The 13,897-nt window shown below is 43.9% G+C and overlaps 66 non-coding genes across 66 annotated transcripts; all 66 read right to left on the bottom strand.

Moving 5' to 3' along the window:
* Positions 1–85: 85 nt before the first annotated feature.
* Positions 86–157, bottom strand: trnac-gca (transfer RNA cysteine (anticodon GCA)). The gene has a single exon. It is a non-coding gene; the product is annotated as a tRNA-Cys (tRNA).
* Positions 158–406: 249 nt separating this feature from the next.
* Positions 407–478, bottom strand: trnac-gca (transfer RNA cysteine (anticodon GCA)). The gene has a single exon. It is a non-coding gene; the product is annotated as a tRNA-Cys (tRNA).
* Positions 479–718: 240 nt separating this feature from the next.
* Positions 719–790, bottom strand: trnac-gca (transfer RNA cysteine (anticodon GCA)). Its single transcript has one exon. It is a non-coding gene; the product is annotated as a tRNA-Cys (tRNA).
* Positions 791–875: 85 nt separating this feature from the next.
* trnac-gca (transfer RNA cysteine (anticodon GCA)) lies at positions 876–947 on the bottom strand. Its single transcript has one exon. It is a non-coding gene; the product is annotated as a tRNA-Cys (tRNA).
* Positions 948–1,044: 97 nt separating this feature from the next.
* Positions 1,045–1,116, bottom strand: trnac-gca (transfer RNA cysteine (anticodon GCA)). The gene has a single exon. It is a non-coding gene; the product is annotated as a tRNA-Cys (tRNA).
* A 97-nt stretch (positions 1,117–1,213) lies between these two features.
* On the bottom strand, positions 1,214–1,285 carry trnac-gca (transfer RNA cysteine (anticodon GCA)). Its single transcript has one exon. It is a non-coding gene; the product is annotated as a tRNA-Cys (tRNA).
* A 415-nt stretch (positions 1,286–1,700) lies between these two features.
* trnac-gca (transfer RNA cysteine (anticodon GCA)) lies at positions 1,701–1,772 on the bottom strand. The gene has a single exon. It is a non-coding gene; the product is annotated as a tRNA-Cys (tRNA).
* An 86-nt stretch (positions 1,773–1,858) lies between these two features.
* Positions 1,859–1,930, bottom strand: trnac-gca (transfer RNA cysteine (anticodon GCA)). Its single transcript has one exon. It is a non-coding gene; the product is annotated as a tRNA-Cys (tRNA).
* An 85-nt stretch (positions 1,931–2,015) lies between these two features.
* trnac-gca (transfer RNA cysteine (anticodon GCA)) lies at positions 2,016–2,087 on the bottom strand. The gene has a single exon. It is a non-coding gene; the product is annotated as a tRNA-Cys (tRNA).
* A 254-nt stretch (positions 2,088–2,341) lies between these two features.
* trnac-gca (transfer RNA cysteine (anticodon GCA)) lies at positions 2,342–2,413 on the bottom strand. Its single transcript has one exon. It is a non-coding gene; the product is annotated as a tRNA-Cys (tRNA).
* Positions 2,414–2,510: 97 nt separating this feature from the next.
* Positions 2,511–2,582, bottom strand: trnac-gca (transfer RNA cysteine (anticodon GCA)). Its single transcript has one exon. It is a non-coding gene; the product is annotated as a tRNA-Cys (tRNA).
* Positions 2,583–2,677: 95 nt separating this feature from the next.
* Positions 2,678–2,749, bottom strand: trnac-gca (transfer RNA cysteine (anticodon GCA)). Its single transcript has one exon. It is a non-coding gene; the product is annotated as a tRNA-Cys (tRNA).
* A 239-nt stretch (positions 2,750–2,988) lies between these two features.
* trnac-gca (transfer RNA cysteine (anticodon GCA)) lies at positions 2,989–3,060 on the bottom strand. The gene has a single exon. It is a non-coding gene; the product is annotated as a tRNA-Cys (tRNA).
* Positions 3,061–3,478: 418 nt separating this feature from the next.
* trnac-gca (transfer RNA cysteine (anticodon GCA)) lies at positions 3,479–3,550 on the bottom strand. Its single transcript has one exon. It is a non-coding gene; the product is annotated as a tRNA-Cys (tRNA).
* An 88-nt stretch (positions 3,551–3,638) lies between these two features.
* On the bottom strand, positions 3,639–3,710 carry trnac-gca (transfer RNA cysteine (anticodon GCA)). The gene has a single exon. It is a non-coding gene; the product is annotated as a tRNA-Cys (tRNA).
* An 89-nt stretch (positions 3,711–3,799) lies between these two features.
* Positions 3,800–3,871, bottom strand: trnac-gca (transfer RNA cysteine (anticodon GCA)). The gene has a single exon. It is a non-coding gene; the product is annotated as a tRNA-Cys (tRNA).
* Positions 3,872–3,956: 85 nt separating this feature from the next.
* trnac-gca (transfer RNA cysteine (anticodon GCA)) lies at positions 3,957–4,028 on the bottom strand. Its single transcript has one exon. It is a non-coding gene; the product is annotated as a tRNA-Cys (tRNA).
* Positions 4,029–4,110: 82 nt separating this feature from the next.
* Positions 4,111–4,182, bottom strand: trnac-gca (transfer RNA cysteine (anticodon GCA)). Its single transcript has one exon. It is a non-coding gene; the product is annotated as a tRNA-Cys (tRNA).
* Positions 4,183–4,266: 84 nt separating this feature from the next.
* Positions 4,267–4,338, bottom strand: trnac-gca (transfer RNA cysteine (anticodon GCA)). Its single transcript has one exon. It is a non-coding gene; the product is annotated as a tRNA-Cys (tRNA).
* Positions 4,339–4,423: 85 nt separating this feature from the next.
* On the bottom strand, positions 4,424–4,495 carry trnac-gca (transfer RNA cysteine (anticodon GCA)). The gene has a single exon. It is a non-coding gene; the product is annotated as a tRNA-Cys (tRNA).
* An 85-nt stretch (positions 4,496–4,580) lies between these two features.
* trnac-gca (transfer RNA cysteine (anticodon GCA)) lies at positions 4,581–4,652 on the bottom strand. The gene has a single exon. It is a non-coding gene; the product is annotated as a tRNA-Cys (tRNA).
* A 97-nt stretch (positions 4,653–4,749) lies between these two features.
* trnac-gca (transfer RNA cysteine (anticodon GCA)) lies at positions 4,750–4,821 on the bottom strand. Its single transcript has one exon. It is a non-coding gene; the product is annotated as a tRNA-Cys (tRNA).
* A 95-nt stretch (positions 4,822–4,916) lies between these two features.
* On the bottom strand, positions 4,917–4,988 carry trnac-gca (transfer RNA cysteine (anticodon GCA)). Its single transcript has one exon. It is a non-coding gene; the product is annotated as a tRNA-Cys (tRNA).
* Positions 4,989–5,074: 86 nt separating this feature from the next.
* Positions 5,075–5,146, bottom strand: trnac-gca (transfer RNA cysteine (anticodon GCA)). The gene has a single exon. It is a non-coding gene; the product is annotated as a tRNA-Cys (tRNA).
* An 81-nt stretch (positions 5,147–5,227) lies between these two features.
* trnac-gca (transfer RNA cysteine (anticodon GCA)) lies at positions 5,228–5,299 on the bottom strand. The gene has a single exon. It is a non-coding gene; the product is annotated as a tRNA-Cys (tRNA).
* Positions 5,300–5,395: 96 nt separating this feature from the next.
* Positions 5,396–5,467, bottom strand: trnac-gca (transfer RNA cysteine (anticodon GCA)). Its single transcript has one exon. It is a non-coding gene; the product is annotated as a tRNA-Cys (tRNA).
* A 93-nt stretch (positions 5,468–5,560) lies between these two features.
* Positions 5,561–5,632, bottom strand: trnac-gca (transfer RNA cysteine (anticodon GCA)). The gene has a single exon. It is a non-coding gene; the product is annotated as a tRNA-Cys (tRNA).
* An 85-nt stretch (positions 5,633–5,717) lies between these two features.
* Positions 5,718–5,789, bottom strand: trnac-gca (transfer RNA cysteine (anticodon GCA)). Its single transcript has one exon. It is a non-coding gene; the product is annotated as a tRNA-Cys (tRNA).
* Positions 5,790–5,886: 97 nt separating this feature from the next.
* Positions 5,887–5,958, bottom strand: trnac-gca (transfer RNA cysteine (anticodon GCA)). The gene has a single exon. It is a non-coding gene; the product is annotated as a tRNA-Cys (tRNA).
* An 82-nt stretch (positions 5,959–6,040) lies between these two features.
* On the bottom strand, positions 6,041–6,112 carry trnac-gca (transfer RNA cysteine (anticodon GCA)). The gene has a single exon. It is a non-coding gene; the product is annotated as a tRNA-Cys (tRNA).
* A 96-nt stretch (positions 6,113–6,208) lies between these two features.
* Positions 6,209–6,280, bottom strand: trnac-gca (transfer RNA cysteine (anticodon GCA)). The gene has a single exon. It is a non-coding gene; the product is annotated as a tRNA-Cys (tRNA).
* Positions 6,281–6,366: 86 nt separating this feature from the next.
* On the bottom strand, positions 6,367–6,438 carry trnac-gca (transfer RNA cysteine (anticodon GCA)). Its single transcript has one exon. It is a non-coding gene; the product is annotated as a tRNA-Cys (tRNA).
* A 90-nt stretch (positions 6,439–6,528) lies between these two features.
* Positions 6,529–6,600, bottom strand: trnac-gca (transfer RNA cysteine (anticodon GCA)). The gene has a single exon. It is a non-coding gene; the product is annotated as a tRNA-Cys (tRNA).
* Positions 6,601–6,682: 82 nt separating this feature from the next.
* trnac-gca (transfer RNA cysteine (anticodon GCA)) lies at positions 6,683–6,754 on the bottom strand. The gene has a single exon. It is a non-coding gene; the product is annotated as a tRNA-Cys (tRNA).
* Positions 6,755–6,850: 96 nt separating this feature from the next.
* On the bottom strand, positions 6,851–6,922 carry trnac-gca (transfer RNA cysteine (anticodon GCA)). The gene has a single exon. It is a non-coding gene; the product is annotated as a tRNA-Cys (tRNA).
* Positions 6,923–7,166: 244 nt separating this feature from the next.
* trnac-gca (transfer RNA cysteine (anticodon GCA)) lies at positions 7,167–7,238 on the bottom strand. Its single transcript has one exon. It is a non-coding gene; the product is annotated as a tRNA-Cys (tRNA).
* Positions 7,239–7,334: 96 nt separating this feature from the next.
* Positions 7,335–7,406, bottom strand: trnac-gca (transfer RNA cysteine (anticodon GCA)). The gene has a single exon. It is a non-coding gene; the product is annotated as a tRNA-Cys (tRNA).
* Positions 7,407–7,491: 85 nt separating this feature from the next.
* trnac-gca (transfer RNA cysteine (anticodon GCA)) lies at positions 7,492–7,563 on the bottom strand. The gene has a single exon. It is a non-coding gene; the product is annotated as a tRNA-Cys (tRNA).
* A 249-nt stretch (positions 7,564–7,812) lies between these two features.
* trnac-gca (transfer RNA cysteine (anticodon GCA)) lies at positions 7,813–7,884 on the bottom strand. The gene has a single exon. It is a non-coding gene; the product is annotated as a tRNA-Cys (tRNA).
* Positions 7,885–8,126: 242 nt separating this feature from the next.
* Positions 8,127–8,198, bottom strand: trnac-gca (transfer RNA cysteine (anticodon GCA)). Its single transcript has one exon. It is a non-coding gene; the product is annotated as a tRNA-Cys (tRNA).
* A 264-nt stretch (positions 8,199–8,462) lies between these two features.
* On the bottom strand, positions 8,463–8,534 carry trnac-gca (transfer RNA cysteine (anticodon GCA)). Its single transcript has one exon. It is a non-coding gene; the product is annotated as a tRNA-Cys (tRNA).
* A 95-nt stretch (positions 8,535–8,629) lies between these two features.
* Positions 8,630–8,701, bottom strand: trnac-gca (transfer RNA cysteine (anticodon GCA)). The gene has a single exon. It is a non-coding gene; the product is annotated as a tRNA-Cys (tRNA).
* A 239-nt stretch (positions 8,702–8,940) lies between these two features.
* trnac-gca (transfer RNA cysteine (anticodon GCA)) lies at positions 8,941–9,012 on the bottom strand. Its single transcript has one exon. It is a non-coding gene; the product is annotated as a tRNA-Cys (tRNA).
* Positions 9,013–9,263: 251 nt separating this feature from the next.
* On the bottom strand, positions 9,264–9,335 carry trnac-gca (transfer RNA cysteine (anticodon GCA)). Its single transcript has one exon. It is a non-coding gene; the product is annotated as a tRNA-Cys (tRNA).
* A 97-nt stretch (positions 9,336–9,432) lies between these two features.
* On the bottom strand, positions 9,433–9,504 carry trnac-gca (transfer RNA cysteine (anticodon GCA)). The gene has a single exon. It is a non-coding gene; the product is annotated as a tRNA-Cys (tRNA).
* Positions 9,505–9,589: 85 nt separating this feature from the next.
* trnac-gca (transfer RNA cysteine (anticodon GCA)) lies at positions 9,590–9,661 on the bottom strand. Its single transcript has one exon. It is a non-coding gene; the product is annotated as a tRNA-Cys (tRNA).
* Positions 9,662–9,757: 96 nt separating this feature from the next.
* Positions 9,758–9,829, bottom strand: trnac-gca (transfer RNA cysteine (anticodon GCA)). The gene has a single exon. It is a non-coding gene; the product is annotated as a tRNA-Cys (tRNA).
* Positions 9,830–10,068: 239 nt separating this feature from the next.
* Positions 10,069–10,140, bottom strand: trnac-gca (transfer RNA cysteine (anticodon GCA)). The gene has a single exon. It is a non-coding gene; the product is annotated as a tRNA-Cys (tRNA).
* Positions 10,141–10,390: 250 nt separating this feature from the next.
* Positions 10,391–10,462, bottom strand: trnac-gca (transfer RNA cysteine (anticodon GCA)). The gene has a single exon. It is a non-coding gene; the product is annotated as a tRNA-Cys (tRNA).
* A 259-nt stretch (positions 10,463–10,721) lies between these two features.
* Positions 10,722–10,793, bottom strand: trnac-gca (transfer RNA cysteine (anticodon GCA)). Its single transcript has one exon. It is a non-coding gene; the product is annotated as a tRNA-Cys (tRNA).
* Positions 10,794–10,877: 84 nt separating this feature from the next.
* trnac-gca (transfer RNA cysteine (anticodon GCA)) lies at positions 10,878–10,949 on the bottom strand. Its single transcript has one exon. It is a non-coding gene; the product is annotated as a tRNA-Cys (tRNA).
* An 85-nt stretch (positions 10,950–11,034) lies between these two features.
* Positions 11,035–11,106, bottom strand: trnac-gca (transfer RNA cysteine (anticodon GCA)). Its single transcript has one exon. It is a non-coding gene; the product is annotated as a tRNA-Cys (tRNA).
* A 97-nt stretch (positions 11,107–11,203) lies between these two features.
* trnac-gca (transfer RNA cysteine (anticodon GCA)) lies at positions 11,204–11,276 on the bottom strand. The gene has a single exon. It is a non-coding gene; the product is annotated as a tRNA-Cys (tRNA).
* An 84-nt stretch (positions 11,277–11,360) lies between these two features.
* Positions 11,361–11,432, bottom strand: trnac-gca (transfer RNA cysteine (anticodon GCA)). The gene has a single exon. It is a non-coding gene; the product is annotated as a tRNA-Cys (tRNA).
* A 97-nt stretch (positions 11,433–11,529) lies between these two features.
* On the bottom strand, positions 11,530–11,601 carry trnac-gca (transfer RNA cysteine (anticodon GCA)). Its single transcript has one exon. It is a non-coding gene; the product is annotated as a tRNA-Cys (tRNA).
* A 257-nt stretch (positions 11,602–11,858) lies between these two features.
* Positions 11,859–11,930, bottom strand: trnac-gca (transfer RNA cysteine (anticodon GCA)). Its single transcript has one exon. It is a non-coding gene; the product is annotated as a tRNA-Cys (tRNA).
* An 84-nt stretch (positions 11,931–12,014) lies between these two features.
* trnac-gca (transfer RNA cysteine (anticodon GCA)) lies at positions 12,015–12,086 on the bottom strand. The gene has a single exon. It is a non-coding gene; the product is annotated as a tRNA-Cys (tRNA).
* Positions 12,087–12,172: 86 nt separating this feature from the next.
* trnac-gca (transfer RNA cysteine (anticodon GCA)) lies at positions 12,173–12,244 on the bottom strand. The gene has a single exon. It is a non-coding gene; the product is annotated as a tRNA-Cys (tRNA).
* An 85-nt stretch (positions 12,245–12,329) lies between these two features.
* On the bottom strand, positions 12,330–12,401 carry trnac-gca (transfer RNA cysteine (anticodon GCA)). The gene has a single exon. It is a non-coding gene; the product is annotated as a tRNA-Cys (tRNA).
* A 97-nt stretch (positions 12,402–12,498) lies between these two features.
* Positions 12,499–12,570, bottom strand: trnac-gca (transfer RNA cysteine (anticodon GCA)). The gene has a single exon. It is a non-coding gene; the product is annotated as a tRNA-Cys (tRNA).
* An 85-nt stretch (positions 12,571–12,655) lies between these two features.
* trnac-gca (transfer RNA cysteine (anticodon GCA)) lies at positions 12,656–12,727 on the bottom strand. Its single transcript has one exon. It is a non-coding gene; the product is annotated as a tRNA-Cys (tRNA).
* Positions 12,728–12,824: 97 nt separating this feature from the next.
* trnac-gca (transfer RNA cysteine (anticodon GCA)) lies at positions 12,825–12,896 on the bottom strand. The gene has a single exon. It is a non-coding gene; the product is annotated as a tRNA-Cys (tRNA).
* Positions 12,897–12,991: 95 nt separating this feature from the next.
* trnac-gca (transfer RNA cysteine (anticodon GCA)) lies at positions 12,992–13,063 on the bottom strand. The gene has a single exon. It is a non-coding gene; the product is annotated as a tRNA-Cys (tRNA).
* A 239-nt stretch (positions 13,064–13,302) lies between these two features.
* On the bottom strand, positions 13,303–13,374 carry trnac-gca (transfer RNA cysteine (anticodon GCA)). Its single transcript has one exon. It is a non-coding gene; the product is annotated as a tRNA-Cys (tRNA).
* Positions 13,375–13,623: 249 nt separating this feature from the next.
* trnac-gca (transfer RNA cysteine (anticodon GCA)) lies at positions 13,624–13,695 on the bottom strand. Its single transcript has one exon. It is a non-coding gene; the product is annotated as a tRNA-Cys (tRNA).
* Positions 13,696–13,784: 89 nt separating this feature from the next.
* On the bottom strand, positions 13,785–13,856 carry trnac-gca (transfer RNA cysteine (anticodon GCA)). The gene has a single exon. It is a non-coding gene; the product is annotated as a tRNA-Cys (tRNA).
* Positions 13,857–13,897: the final 41 nt, after the last annotated feature.

Genomic DNA, 13,897 nt, shown 5'->3' with positions numbered 1-13,897 from the left:
ATTAGGTGGTAGCCTTTTCTGTGTAAGGTATCAGCAAATGAAGCTGCTGCCACGGTAAAAACCCATTTATGTCTGATACTACAAAAGGGGGTACCCAGATTTGAACTGGGGACCTCTTGATCTGCAGTCAAATGCTCTACCACTGAGCTACACCCCCGTTCAATAGCATCCTTTTCTGTGTAGGGTATCAGCAAATGTAGCTGCTGCCATGGTAAAATCGCATTGATGTCTGACACTAAAAATAACAGAAAAAGCGTTATCTAGATTTTGAACTGGGGACCTCTTGATCTGCAGTCAAATGCTCTACCACTGAGCTACACCCCCATTAGGTGGTAGCCTTTTCTGTGTAAGGTATCAGCAAATGAAGCTGCTGCCACAGTAACTAATTTATGTATGATACTACAAAAGGGGGCACCCAGATTTGAACTGGGGACCTCTTGATCTGCAGTCAAATGCTCTACCACTGAGCTACACCCCCATTAAGTGGTGCTATTTTATGTGTAAGATATCAGCAAATGAAGCTGCTGCCACAAAACCCATTTATGTCTGATAACGACAAAAGTGGGTACCTCGATTTGAACTGGGGACCTCTTGATCTGCAGTCAAATGCTCTACCACTGAGCTACACCCCCATTAAGGTGGTATCCTTTTCTGTGTAAGGTATCAGCAAATGAAGCTGCTGCCATGGTAAAAACCCATTTATGTCTGATACGACAAAAGGGGGTATCCAGATTTGAACTGGGGACCTCTTGATCTGCAGTCAAATGCTCTACCACTGAGCTACACCCCCATTAGGTGGCATTCTTTTCTGTGTAAGATATCAGCAAATGAAGCTGCTGCCACGGTAAAAACCCATTTATGTCTGATACGACAAAAGGGGGTACCCAGATTTGAACTGGGGACCTCTTGATCTGCAGTCAAATGCTCTACCACTGAGCTACACCCCCATTAAAGTGGTATCCTTTTCTGTGTAAGGTATCAGCAAATGAAGCTGCTGCCAGGGTAAAATCGCATTGATGTCTGACACTAAAAAATAACTGAAAACAGGGGTACCCAGATTTGAACTGGGGACCTCTTGATCTGCAGTCAAATGCTCTACCACTGAGCTACACCCCCATTAAGGTGGTATCTTATTCTGTGTAAGGTATCAGCAAATGAAGCTGCTGCCAGGGTAAAATCGCATTGATGTCTGACACTAAAAAATAACTGAAAAAGGGGGTACCCAGATTTGAACTGGGGACCTCTTGATCTGCAGTCAAATGCTCTACCACTGAGCTACACCCCCATTAGGTGGTATCCTTTTCTGTGTAAGATATCGGCAAATGAAGCTGCTGCCAGGGTAAAATTGCATTGATGTCTGACACTAAAAATAACTGAAAAAGGGGTTACTCAGATTTGAACTGGGGACCTCTTGATCTGCAGTCAAATGCGCTACCACTGAGCTACACCCACATTAGGTGGTATCCTTTTCTGTGTAAGATATCAGCAAATGAAGCTGCAGCCACGGTAAAAAAAAAAAAAACATTTATGTCTGATACTACAAAAGGGGGTACCCAGATTTCAACTCGGGACCTCTGAATCTGCAGTCAAATGCTCTACCACTGAGCTACACCCCCATTAAGTGGTATTATTTTATGTGTAAGATATCAGCAAATGAAGCTGCTGCCACTAAAAACCCATTTATGTCTGATAACGACAAAAGGGGGTAACCAGATTTGAACTGGGGACCTCTTGATCTGCAGTCAAATGCTCTACCACTGAGCTACACCCCCATTAAGGTGGTATCCTTTTCTGTGTAAGGTATCAGCAAATGAAGCTGCTGCCATGGTAAAAACCCATTTATGTCTGATACGACAAAAGGGGGTATCCAGATTTGAACTGGGGACCTCTTGATCTGCAGTCAAATGCTCTACCACTGAGCTACACCCCCATTAGGTGGCATTCTTTTCTGTGTAAGATATCAGCAAATGAAGCTGCTGCCACGGTAAAAACCCATTTATGTCTGATACGACAAAAGGGGGTACCCAGATTTGAACTGGGGACCTCTTGATCTGCAGTCAAATGCTCTACCACTGAGCTACACCCCCATTAAAGTGGTATCCTTTTCTGTGTAAGGTATCAGCAAATGAAGCTGCTGCCAGGGTAAAATCGCATTGATGTCTGACACTAAAAAATAACTGAAAAAGGGGGTACAGAGATTTGAACTGGGGACCTCTTGATCTGCTGTCAAATGCTCTACCACTGAGCTACACCCCCATTAGGTGGTAGTCTTTTCTGTGTAAGATATCAGCAAATGAAGCTGCTGCCATGGTAAAACCCCATTTATGTCTGATACGACAAAAGGGGGTATCCAGATTTGAACTGGGGACCTCTTGATCTGCAGTCAAATGCCCTACCACTGAGCTACACCCCCATTAAGGTGGTATCTTATTCTGTGTAAGGTATCAGCAAATGAAGCTGCTGCCAGGGTAAAATCGCATTGATGTCTGACACTAAAAAATAACTGAAAAAGGGGGTACCCAGATTTGAACTGGGGACCTCTTGATCTGCAGTCAAATGCTCTACCACTGAGCTACACCCCCATTAGGTGGTATCCTTTTCTGTGTAAGATATCAGCAAATGAAGCTGCTGCCAGGGTAAAATCGCATTGATGTCTGACACTAAAAATAACTGAAAAAGGGGTTACTCAGATTTTAACTGGGGACCTCTTGATCTGCAGTCAAATGCTCTACCACTGAGCTACACCCCCATTAGATAGCATCATTTTTTGTGTAAGGTATCAGCAAATGAAGCTGCTGCCACGGTAACCCATTTATGTCTGATACGACAAAAGGGGGTACCTCGATTTGAACTGGGGACCTCTTGATCTGCAGTCAAATGCTCTACCAATGAGCTCCACCCCCATTAGGTGGTATTCTTTTCTGTGTAAGATATCAGCAAATGAAGCTGCTGCCACGGCAAATACCCACTTATGTCTGATACGACTAAAGGGGGTACCCAGATTTGAACTGGGGACCTCTTGATCTGCAGTCAAATGCTCTACCACTGAGCTACACCCCCGTTAGATAGCATTCATTTTTGTGTAAAGTATCAGCAAATGAAGCTGCTGCCACGGTAACCAAATTATGTATGATACTACAAAAGGAGGTAGTTAGATTTGAACTGGGGACCTCCTGATCTGCAGTCAAATGCTCTACCACTGAGCTACACCCCATTAAGGTGGCATCTTTTTCTGTGTAAGGTATCAGCAAATGAAGCTGCTGCCAGGGTAAAATCGCATTGATGTCTGACACTAAAAATAACTGAATAAGGGGGTACCCAGATTTGAGCTGGGGACCGCTTGATCTGCAGTCTAATGGTCTACCACTGAGCTACACCCCCATTAAGGTGGCATCTTTTTCTGTGTAAGGTATCAGCAAATGAAGCTGCTGCCAGGGTAAAATCGCATTGATGTATGACACTAAAAAATAACTGAAAAAGGGGGTACCCAGCTTTGAACTGGGGACCTCTTGATCTGCAGTCAAATGCTCTACCACTGAGCTACACCCCCATAAGGTGATATCCTTTTCTGTGTAAGATATCAGCAAATGAAGCTGCTGCCACGGTAAAAAAAAAACATTTATGTCTGATACTACAAAAGGGGGTACCCAGATTTGAACTGGGGACCTTTCAATTTGCAGTCAAATGCTCTACCACTGAGCTACAGCCCCATTAGGTGGTATCCTTTTCTGTGTAAGATATCAGCAAATGAACCTGCAGCCACGGTAAAAAAAAAAACCATTTATGTCTGATACTACAAAAGGGGTACCCAGATTTGAACTGGGGACCTCTTGATCTGCAGTCAAATGCTCTAACACTGAGCTACACCCCCATTAGGTGGTATCCTTTTCTGTGTAAGATATCAGCAAATGAAGCTGCTGCCACAGTAAAAACCCACTTATGTCTGATACGACTAAAGGGGGTACCCAGATTTGAACTGAGGACCTCTTGATCTGCAGTCAAATGCTCTACCACTGAGCTACACCCCCATTAGGTGGTAGGCTTTTCTGTGTAAGGTATCAGCAAATGAAGCTGCTGCCACGGTAACTAATTTATGTATGATACTACAAAAGGGGGCACCCAGATTTGAACTGGGGACCTCTTGATCTGCAGTCAAATGCTCTACCACTGAGCTACACCCCCATTAAGTGGTATTATTTTATGTGTAAGATATCAGCAAATGAAGCTGCTGCCACTAAAAACCCATTTATGTCTGATAACGACAAAAGGGCGTAACTAGATTTGAACTGGGGACCTCTTGATCTGCAGTCAAATGCTCTACCACTGAGCTACACCCCCATTAAGGTGGTATCCTTTTCTGTGTAAGGTATCAGCAAATGAAGCTGCTGCCAGGGTAAAAACCCATTTATGTCTGATACGACAAAATGGGTATCCAGATTTGAACTGGGGACCTCTTGATCTGCAGTCAAATGCTCTACCACTGAGCTACACCCCCATTAGGTGGCATTCTTTTCTGTGTAAGATATCAGCAAATGAAGCGGCTGCCACGGTAAAAACCCATTTATGTCTGATACGACAAAAGGGGGTACCCAGATTTGAACTGGGGACCTCTTGATCTGCAGTCAAATGCTCTACCACTGAGCTACACCCCCATTAAAGTGGTATCCTTTTCTGTGTAAGGTATCAGCAAATGAAGCTGCTGCCAGGGTAAAATCGCATTGATGTCTGACACTAAAAAATAACTGAAAAAGGGGGTACCCAGATTTGAACTGGGGACCTCTTGATCTGCAGTCAAATGCTCTACCACTGAGCTACACCCCCGTTCAATAGCATCCTTTTCTGTGTAGGGTATCAGCAAATGTAGCTGCTGCCATGGTAATATCGCATTGATGTCTGACACTAAAAATAACTGAAAATGGGGGTACCCAGATTTGAACTGGGGACCTCTTGATCTGCAGTCAAATGCTCTACCACTGAGCTACACCCCCCATTAGGTGATATCCTTTTCTGTGTAAGATATCAGCAAATGAAGCTGCTGCCACGGTAAAAACCCACTTATGTCTGATACGACCAAAGGGGGTACCCAGGTTTGAACTGGGGACCTCTCGATCTGCAGTCAAATGCTCTACCACTGAGCTACACCCCCCTTCAATAGCACCCTTTTCTGTGTAAGGTATCAGCAAATGAAGCTGCTGCACGGTAACCAATTTAGGTATGATACTACAAAAGGCGGTACCCAGATTTGAACTGGAGATCTCTTGATCTGCAGTCAAATGCTCTACCACTGAGCTACACCCCCATTAAGTGGTATCCTTTTATGTGTAAGATATCAGCAAATGAAGCTGCTGCCACGGTAAAAAAAACAAAAAAAAACATTTATGTCTGATACTACAAAAGGGGGTACCCAGATTTGAACTGGGGACCTCTTGATCTGCAGTCTATCACTCTACCACTGAGCTACACCCCCATTAAGTGGTACTCTTTTCTGTGTAATATATCAGCAAATGAAGCTGCTGCCACTGCTAAAAAAAACAACAACATTTATGTCTGATACTACAAAAGGGGGTACCCAGATTTGAACTGGGGACCTCTTGATCTGCAGTCAATCGCTCGACCACTGAGCTACACCCCCATTAGGTGGTATTCTTTTCTGTGTAAGATATCAGCAAATTAAGCTGCTGCCACTGTAAAAACCCATTTATGTCTGATACGACAAAAGGGGGTAACCAGATTTGAACTGGGGACCTCTTGATCTGCAGTCAAATGCTCTACCACTGAGCTACACCCCCATTAAGGTGGCATCCTTTTCTGTGTAAGGTATCAGCAAATGAAGCTGCTGCCATGGTAAAATCGCATTGATGTCTGACACTAAAAAATAACTGAAAAAGGGGGTACCCAGATTTGAACTGGGGACCGCTTGATCTGCAGTCAAATGCTCTACCACTGAGCTACACCCCCATCAGGTGGTATCATTTTCTGTGTAAGGTATCAGCAAATGAAGCTGCTGCCACGGTAACCAATTTATGTTTGATACTACAAAAGGGGGTACCCAGATTTGAACTGGGGACCTCTTGATCTGCAGTCAAATGCTCTACCACTGAGCTACACCCCCATTAAGGTGGCATCCTTTTCTGTGTAGGGTATCAGCAAATGTAGCTGCTGCCATGGTAAAATCGCATTGATGTCTGACACTAAAAATAACTGAAAAAGGGGGTACCCAGATTTGAACTGGGGACCTCTTGATCTGCAGTCAAATGCTCTACCACTGAGCTACACCCCCCATTAGGTGATATCCTTTTCTGTGTAAGATATCAGCAAATGAAGCTGCTGCCACAGTAAAAACCCACTTATGTCTGATACGACCAAAGGGGGTACCCAGATTTGAACTGGGGACCTCTTGATCTGCAGTCAAATGCTCTACCACTGAGCTACACCCCCATTAAGTGGTATCATTTTATGTGTAAGATATCAGCAAATGAAGCTGCTGCCACGGTAAAAAAAACAAACATTTATGTCTGATACTAAAAAAGTGGGTACCCAGATTTGAACTGGGGACCTCTCGATCTGCAGTCAAATGCTCTACCACTGAGCTACACCCCCCTTCAATAGCATCCTTTTCTGTGTAAGGTATCAGCAAATGAAGCTGCTGCCACGGTAACCAATTTAGGTATGATACTACAAAAGGCGGTACCCAGATTTGAACTGGAGATCTCTTGATCTGCAGTCAAATGCTCTACCACTGAGCTACACCCCCATTAAGGGGTATCCTTTTATGTGTAAGATATCAGCAAATGAAGCTGCTGCCACGGTAAAAAAAAACAAAAAAAACATTTATGTCTGATACTACAAAAGGGGGTACCCAGATTTGAACTGGGGACCTATTGATCTGCAGTCAATCACTCTACCACTGAGCTACACCCCCATTAAATGGTATTCTTTTCTGTGTAATATATCAGCAAATGAAGCTGCTGCCACTGTTAAAAACCCATTTATGTCTGATACGACAAAAGGGGGTAATCAGATTTGAACTGGGGACCTCTTGATCTGCAGTCAAATGCTCTACCACTGAGCTCAACCCCCATTAAGGTGCTATCCTTTTCTGTGTAAGGTATCAGCAAATGAAGCTGCTGCCACGGTAAAAACCCATTTATGTCTGATACGACAAAAGGGGGTAACCAGATTTGAACTGGGGACCTCTTGATCTGCAGTCAAATGCTCTACCACTGAGGTACACCCCCATTAAGGTGGTATCCTGTTCTGTGTAAGGTATCAGCCAATGAAGCTGCTGCCATGGTAAAATCGCATTGATATCTGACACTAAAAATAACTGAAAAAGGGGGTACCCAGATTTGAACTGTGGACCGCCTGATCTGCAGTCAAATGCTCTACCACTGAGCTACACTCCCATTAGATAGAATGCTTTTTTGTGTAAGATATCAGCAAATGAAGCTGCTGCCACGGTAATACCCCATTTATGTCTGTTATGACAAAAGGGGGTACTCAGATTTGAAATGGGGACCTCTTGATCTGCAGTCAAATGCTCTACCACTGAGCTACACCCCCATTAGGTGGTATCCTTTTCTGTATAAGGTATCAGCAAATGAAGCTGCTCCCACGGTAACCAATTTATGTCTAATACGACAAAATGGGGTAATCAGATTTGAACTGGGGACCTCTTGATCTGCAGTCAAATGCTCTACCACTGAGCTACACCCCCATTAGGTGGTATTCTTTTCTGTGTAAGGTATCAGCCAATGAAGCTGCTGCCATGGTAAATTCGCATTGATATCTGAACCTAAAAATAACTGAAAAAGGGGGTACCCAGATTTGAACTGTGGACCGCTTGATCTGCAGTCAAATGCTCTACCACTGAGCTATACCCCCGTTAGATAGCATCCTTTTTTGTGGAAGATATCAGCAAATGAAGCTGCTGCCACGAAAAAACCCCATTTATGTCTGTTAAGACAAAAGGGGGTATTTAGATTTGAACTGGGGACCTCTTGATCTGCAGTCAAACCCTCTCCCACTGAGCTACACCCCCATTAGGTGGTAGCCTTTTCTGTGTAAGGTATCAGCAAATGAAGCTGCTGCCACGGTAAAAACCCATTTATGTCTGATACTACAAAAGGGGGTACCCAGATTTGAACTGGGGACCTCTTGATCTGCAGTCAAATGCTCTACCACTGAGCTACACCCCCGTTCAATAGCATCCTTTTCTGTGTAGGGTATCAGCAAATGTAGCTGCTGCCATGGTAAAATCGCATTGATGTCTGACACTAAAAATAACAGAAAAAGCGTTATCTAGATTTTGAACTGGGGACCTCTTGATCTGCAGTCAAATGCTCTACCACTGAGCTACACCCCCATTCAGGTGGTATCTTTTTCTGTGTAAGGTATCAGCAAATGAAGCTGCTGCCAGGGTAAAATCGCATTGATGTCTGACACTAAAAAATAACTGAAAAAGGGGGTACTCAGATTTGAACTGGGGACCTCTTGATCTGCAGTCAAATGCTCTACCACTGAGCTACACCCCCATTAGGTGGTATCCTTTTCTGTGTAAGATATCAGCAAATGAAGCTGCTGCCAGGGTAAAATCGCATTGATGTCTGACACTAAAAATAACTGAAAAAGGGGTTACTCAGATTTTAACTGGGGACCTCTTGATCTGCAGTCAAATGCTCTACCACTGAGCTACACCCCCATTAGATAGCATCATTTTTTGTGTAAGGTATCAGCAAATGAAGCTGCTGCCACGGTAACCCATTTATGTCTGATGCGACAAAAGGGGGTACCTCGATTTGAACTGGGGACCTCTTGATCTGCAGTCAAATGCTCTACCAATGAGCTCCACCCCCATTAGGTGGTATTCTTTTCTGTGTAAGATATCAGCAAATGAAGCTGCTGCCACGGTAAATACCCACTTATGTCTGATACGACTAAATGGGGTACCCAGATTTGAACTGGGGACCTCTTGATCTGCAGTCAAATGCTCTACCACTGAGCTACACCCCCGTTAGATAGCATTCTTTTTTGTGTAAAGTATCAGCAAATGAAGCTGCTGCCACGGTAACCAAATTATGTATGATACTACAAAAGGAGGTAGTTAGATTTGAACTGGGGACCTCCTGATCTGCAGTCAAATGCTCTACCACTGAGCTACACCCCCATTAAGGTGGTATCTTTTTCTGTGTAAGGTATCAGCAAATGAAGCTGCTGCCAGGGTAAAATCGCATTGATGTATGACACTAAAAAATAACTGAAAAAGGGGGTACCCAGATTTGAACTGGGGACCTCTTGATCTGCAGTCAAATGCTCTACCACTGAGCTACACCCCCATTAAAGTGGTATCCTTTTCTGTGTAAGGTATCAGCAAATGAAGCTGCTGCCAGCGTAAAATCGCATTGATGTCTGACACTAAAAAATAACTGAAAAAAGGGGTACCCAGATTTGAACTGGGGACCTCTTGATCTGCAGTCAAATGCTCTACCACTGAGCTACACCCCCATTAGGTGGTATTCTTTTCTGTGTAAGATATCAGCAAATGAAGCTGCTGCCATGGTAAAAACCCATTTATGTCTGATACGACAAAAGGGGGTATCCAGATTTGAACTGGGGACCTCTTGATCTGCAGTCAAATGCTCTACCACTGAGCTACACCCCCATTAAGGTGGTATCTTATTCTGTGTAAGGTATCAGCAAATGAAGCTTCTGCCAGGGTAAAATCGCATTGATGTCTGACACTAAAAATAACTGAAAAAGGGGGTACCCAGATTTGAACTGGGGACCTCTTGATCTGCAGTCAAATGCTCTACCACTGAGCTACACCCCCATTAGATAGCATCATTTTTTGTGTAAGGTATCAGCAAATGAAGCTGCTGCCACGGTAACCCATTTATGTCTGATACGACAAAAGGGGGTACCTCGATTTGAACTGGGGACCTCTTGATCTGCAGTCAAATGCTCTACCAATGAGCTCCACCCCCATTAGGTGGTATTCTTTTCTGTGTAAGATATCAGCAAATGAAGCTGCTGCCACGGTAAATACCCACTTATGTCTGATACGACTAAATGGGGTACCCAGATTTGAACTGGGGACCTCTTGATCTGCAGTCAAATGCTCTACCACTGAGCTACACCCCCGTTAGATAGCATTCTTTTTTGTGTAAAGTATCAGCAAATGAAGCTGCTGCCACGGTAACCAAATTATGTATGATACTACAAAAGGAGGTAGTTAGATTTGAACTGGGGACCTCCTGATCTGCAGTCAAATGCTCTACCACTGAGCTACACCCCCATTTAGGTGTCATCTTTTTCTGTGTAAGGTATCAGCAAATGAAGCTGCTGCCAGGGTAAAATCGCATTGATGTCTGACACTAAAAATAACTGAATAAGGGGGTACCCAGATTTGAACTGGGGACCTCTTGATCTGCAGTCTAATGGTCTACCACTGAGCTACACCCCCAATTAGGTGGTATCTTTTTCTGTGTAAGGTATCAGCAAATGAAGCTGCTGCCAGGGTAAAATCGCATTGATGTATGACACTAAAAAATAACTGAAAAAGGGGGTACCCAGATTTGAACTGGGGACCTTTCAATTTACAGTCAAATGCTCTACCACTGAGCAACAGCCCCATTAGGTGGTATCCTTTTCTGTGTAAGATATCAGCAAATGAACCTGCAGCCACGGTAAAAAAAAAACCCATTTATGTCTGATACTACAAAAGGGGGTACCCAGATTTGAACTGGGGACCTCTTGATCTGCAGTCAAATGCTCTAACACTGAGCTACACCCCCATTAGGTGGTATCCTTTTCTGTGTAAGATATCAGCAAATGAAGCTGCTGCCACTAAAAACCCATTTATGTCTGATAACGACAAAAGGGGGTAACCAGATTTGAACTGGGGACCTCTTGATCTGCAGTCAAATGCTATACCACTGAGCTACACCCCCATTAGGTGGCATTCTTTTCTGTGTAAGATATCAGCAAATGAAGCTGCTGCCACGGTAAAAACCCATTTATGTCTGATACGACAAAAGGGGGTACCCAGATTTGAACTGGGGACCTCTTGATCTGCAGTCAAATGCTCTACCACTGAGCTACACCCCCATTAAAGTGGTATCCTTTTCTGTGTAAGGTGTCAGCAAATGAAGCTGCTGCCAGGGTAAAATCGCATTGATGTCTGACACTAAAAAATAACTGAAAAATGGGGTACCCAGATTTGAACTGGGGACCTCTTGATCTGCAGTCAAATGCTCTACCACTGAGCTACACCCCCATTAGGTGGTATTCTTTTCTGTGTAAGATATCAGCAAATGAAGCTGCTGCCATGGTAAAAACCCATTTATGTCTGATACGACAAAAGGGGGTATCCAGATTTGAACTGGGGACCTCTTGATCTGCAGTCAAATGCTCTACCACTGAGCTACACCCCCATTAAGGTGGTATCTTATTCTGTGTAAGGTATCAGCAAATGAAGCTGCTGCCAGGGTAAAATCGCATTGATGTCTGACACTAAAAAATAACTGAATAAGGGGGTACCCAGATTTGAACTGGGGACCTCTTGATCTGCAGTCAAATGCTCTACCACTGAGCTACACCCCCATTAGGTGGTATCCTTTTCTGTGTAAGATATCGGCAAATGAAGCTGCTGCCAGGGTAAAATTGCATTGATGTCTGACACTAAAAATAACTGAAAAAGGGTTTACACAGATTTGAACTGGGGACCTCTTGATCTGCAGTCAAATGCGCTACCACTGAGCTACACCCACATTAGGTGGTATCCTTTTCTGTGTAAGATATCAGCAAATGAAGCTGCAGCCACGGTAAAAAAAAAAAACATTTATGTCTGATACTACAAAAGGGGGTACCCAGATTTCAACTGGGGACCTCTGAATCTGCAGTCAAATGCTCTACCACTGAGCTACACCCCCATTAAGTGGTATTATTTTATGTGTAAGATATCAGCAAATAAAGCTGCTGCCACTAAAAACCCATTTATGTCTGATAACGACAAAAGGGGGTAACCAGATTTGAACTGGGGACCTCTTGATCTGCAGTCAAATGCTCTACCACTGAGCTACACCCCCATTAAGGTGGTATCCTTTTCTGTGTAAGGTATCAGCAAATGAAGCTGCTGCCATGGTAAAAACCCATTTATGTCTGATACGACAAAAGGGGGTATCCAGATTTGAACTGGGGACCTCTTGATCTGCAGTCAAATGCTCTACCACTGAGCTACACCCCCATTAGGTGGTATTCTTTTCTGTGTAAGATATCAGCAAATGAAGCTGCTGCCACGGTAAAAACCCATTTATGTCTGATACGACAAAAGGGGGTACCCAGTTTTGAACTGGGGACCTCTTGATCTGCAGTCAAATGCTCTACCACTGAGCTACACCCCCATTAAAGTGGTATCCTTTTCTGTGTAAGGTATCAGCAAATGAAGCTGCTGCCAGGGTAAAATCGCATTGATGTCTGACACTAAAAAATAACTGAAAAAGGGGGTACAGAGATTTGAACTGGGGACCTCTTGATCTGCAGTCAAATGCTCTACCACTGAGCTACACCCCCAATAGGTGGTAGTCTTTTCTGTGTAAGATATCAGCAAATGAAGCTGCTGCCATGGTAAAAACCCATTTATGTCTGATACGACAAAAGGGGGTATCCAGATTTGAACTGGGGACCTCTTGATCTGCAGTCAAATGCTCTACCACTGAGCTACACCCCCATTAAGGTGGTATCTTATTCTGTGTAAGGTATCAGCAAATGAAGCTGCTGCCAGGGTAAAATCGCATTGATGTCTGACACTAAAAAATAACTGAAAAAGGGGGTACCCAGATTTGAACTGGGGACCTCTTGATCTGCAGTCAAATGCTCTACCACTGAGCTACACCCCCATTAGGTGCTATCCTTTTCTGTGTAAGATATCAGCAAATGAAGCTGCTGCCAGGGTAAAATCGCATTGATGTCTGACACTAAAAATAACTGAAAAAGGGGTTACTCAGATTTTAACTGGGGACCTCTTGATCTGCAGTCAAATGCTCTACCACTGAGCTACACCCCCATTAGATAGCATCATTTTTTGTGTAAGGTATCAGCAAATGAAGCTGCTGCCACGGTAACCCATTTATGTCTGATACGACAAAAGGGGGTACCTTGATTTGAACTGGGGACCTCTTGATCTGCAGTCAAATGCTCTACCAATGAGCTCCACCCCCATTAGGTGGTATTCTTTTCTGTGTAAGATATCAGCAAATGAAGCTGCTGCCACGGTAAATACCCACTTATGTCTGATACGACTAAAGGGGGTACCCAGATTTGAACTGGGGACCTCTTGATCTGCAGTCAAATGCTCTACCACTGAGCTACACCCCCGTTAGATAGCATTCTTTTTTGTGTAAAGTATCAGCAAATGAAGCTGCTGCCACGGTAACCAAATTATGAATGATACTACAAAAGGAGGTAGTTAGATTTGAACTGGGGACCTCCTGATCTGCAGTCAAATGCTCTACCACTGAGCTACACCCCATTAAGGTGGCATCTTTTTCTGTGTAAGGTATCAGCAAATGAAGCTGCTGCCAGGGTAAAATCGCATTGATGTCTGACACTAAAAATAACTGAATAAGGGGGTACCCAGATTTGAACTGGGGACCGCTTGATCTGCAGTCTAATGGTCTACCACTGAGCTACACCCCCATTAAGGTGGTATCTTTTTCTGTGTAAGGTATCAGCAAATGAAGCTGCTGCCAGGGTAAAAAAAAAACATTTATGTCTGATACTACAAAAGGGGGTACCCAGATTTGAACTGGGGACCTTTCAATTTGCAGTCAAACGCTCTACCACTGAGCTACAGCCCCATTAGGTGGTATCCTTTTCTGTGTAAGATATCAGCAAATGA

The sequence above is a fragment of the Festucalex cinctus genome, chromosome 1 (assembly GCF_051991245.1).
Source record: "Festucalex cinctus isolate MCC-2025b chromosome 1, RoL_Fcin_1.0, whole genome shotgun sequence".
In the NCBI taxonomy this organism is placed as follows: Eukaryota; Metazoa; Chordata; class Actinopteri; order Syngnathiformes; family Syngnathidae; genus Festucalex; species Festucalex cinctus.
This window is presented reverse-complemented; position numbering and strand designations above follow the sequence as displayed.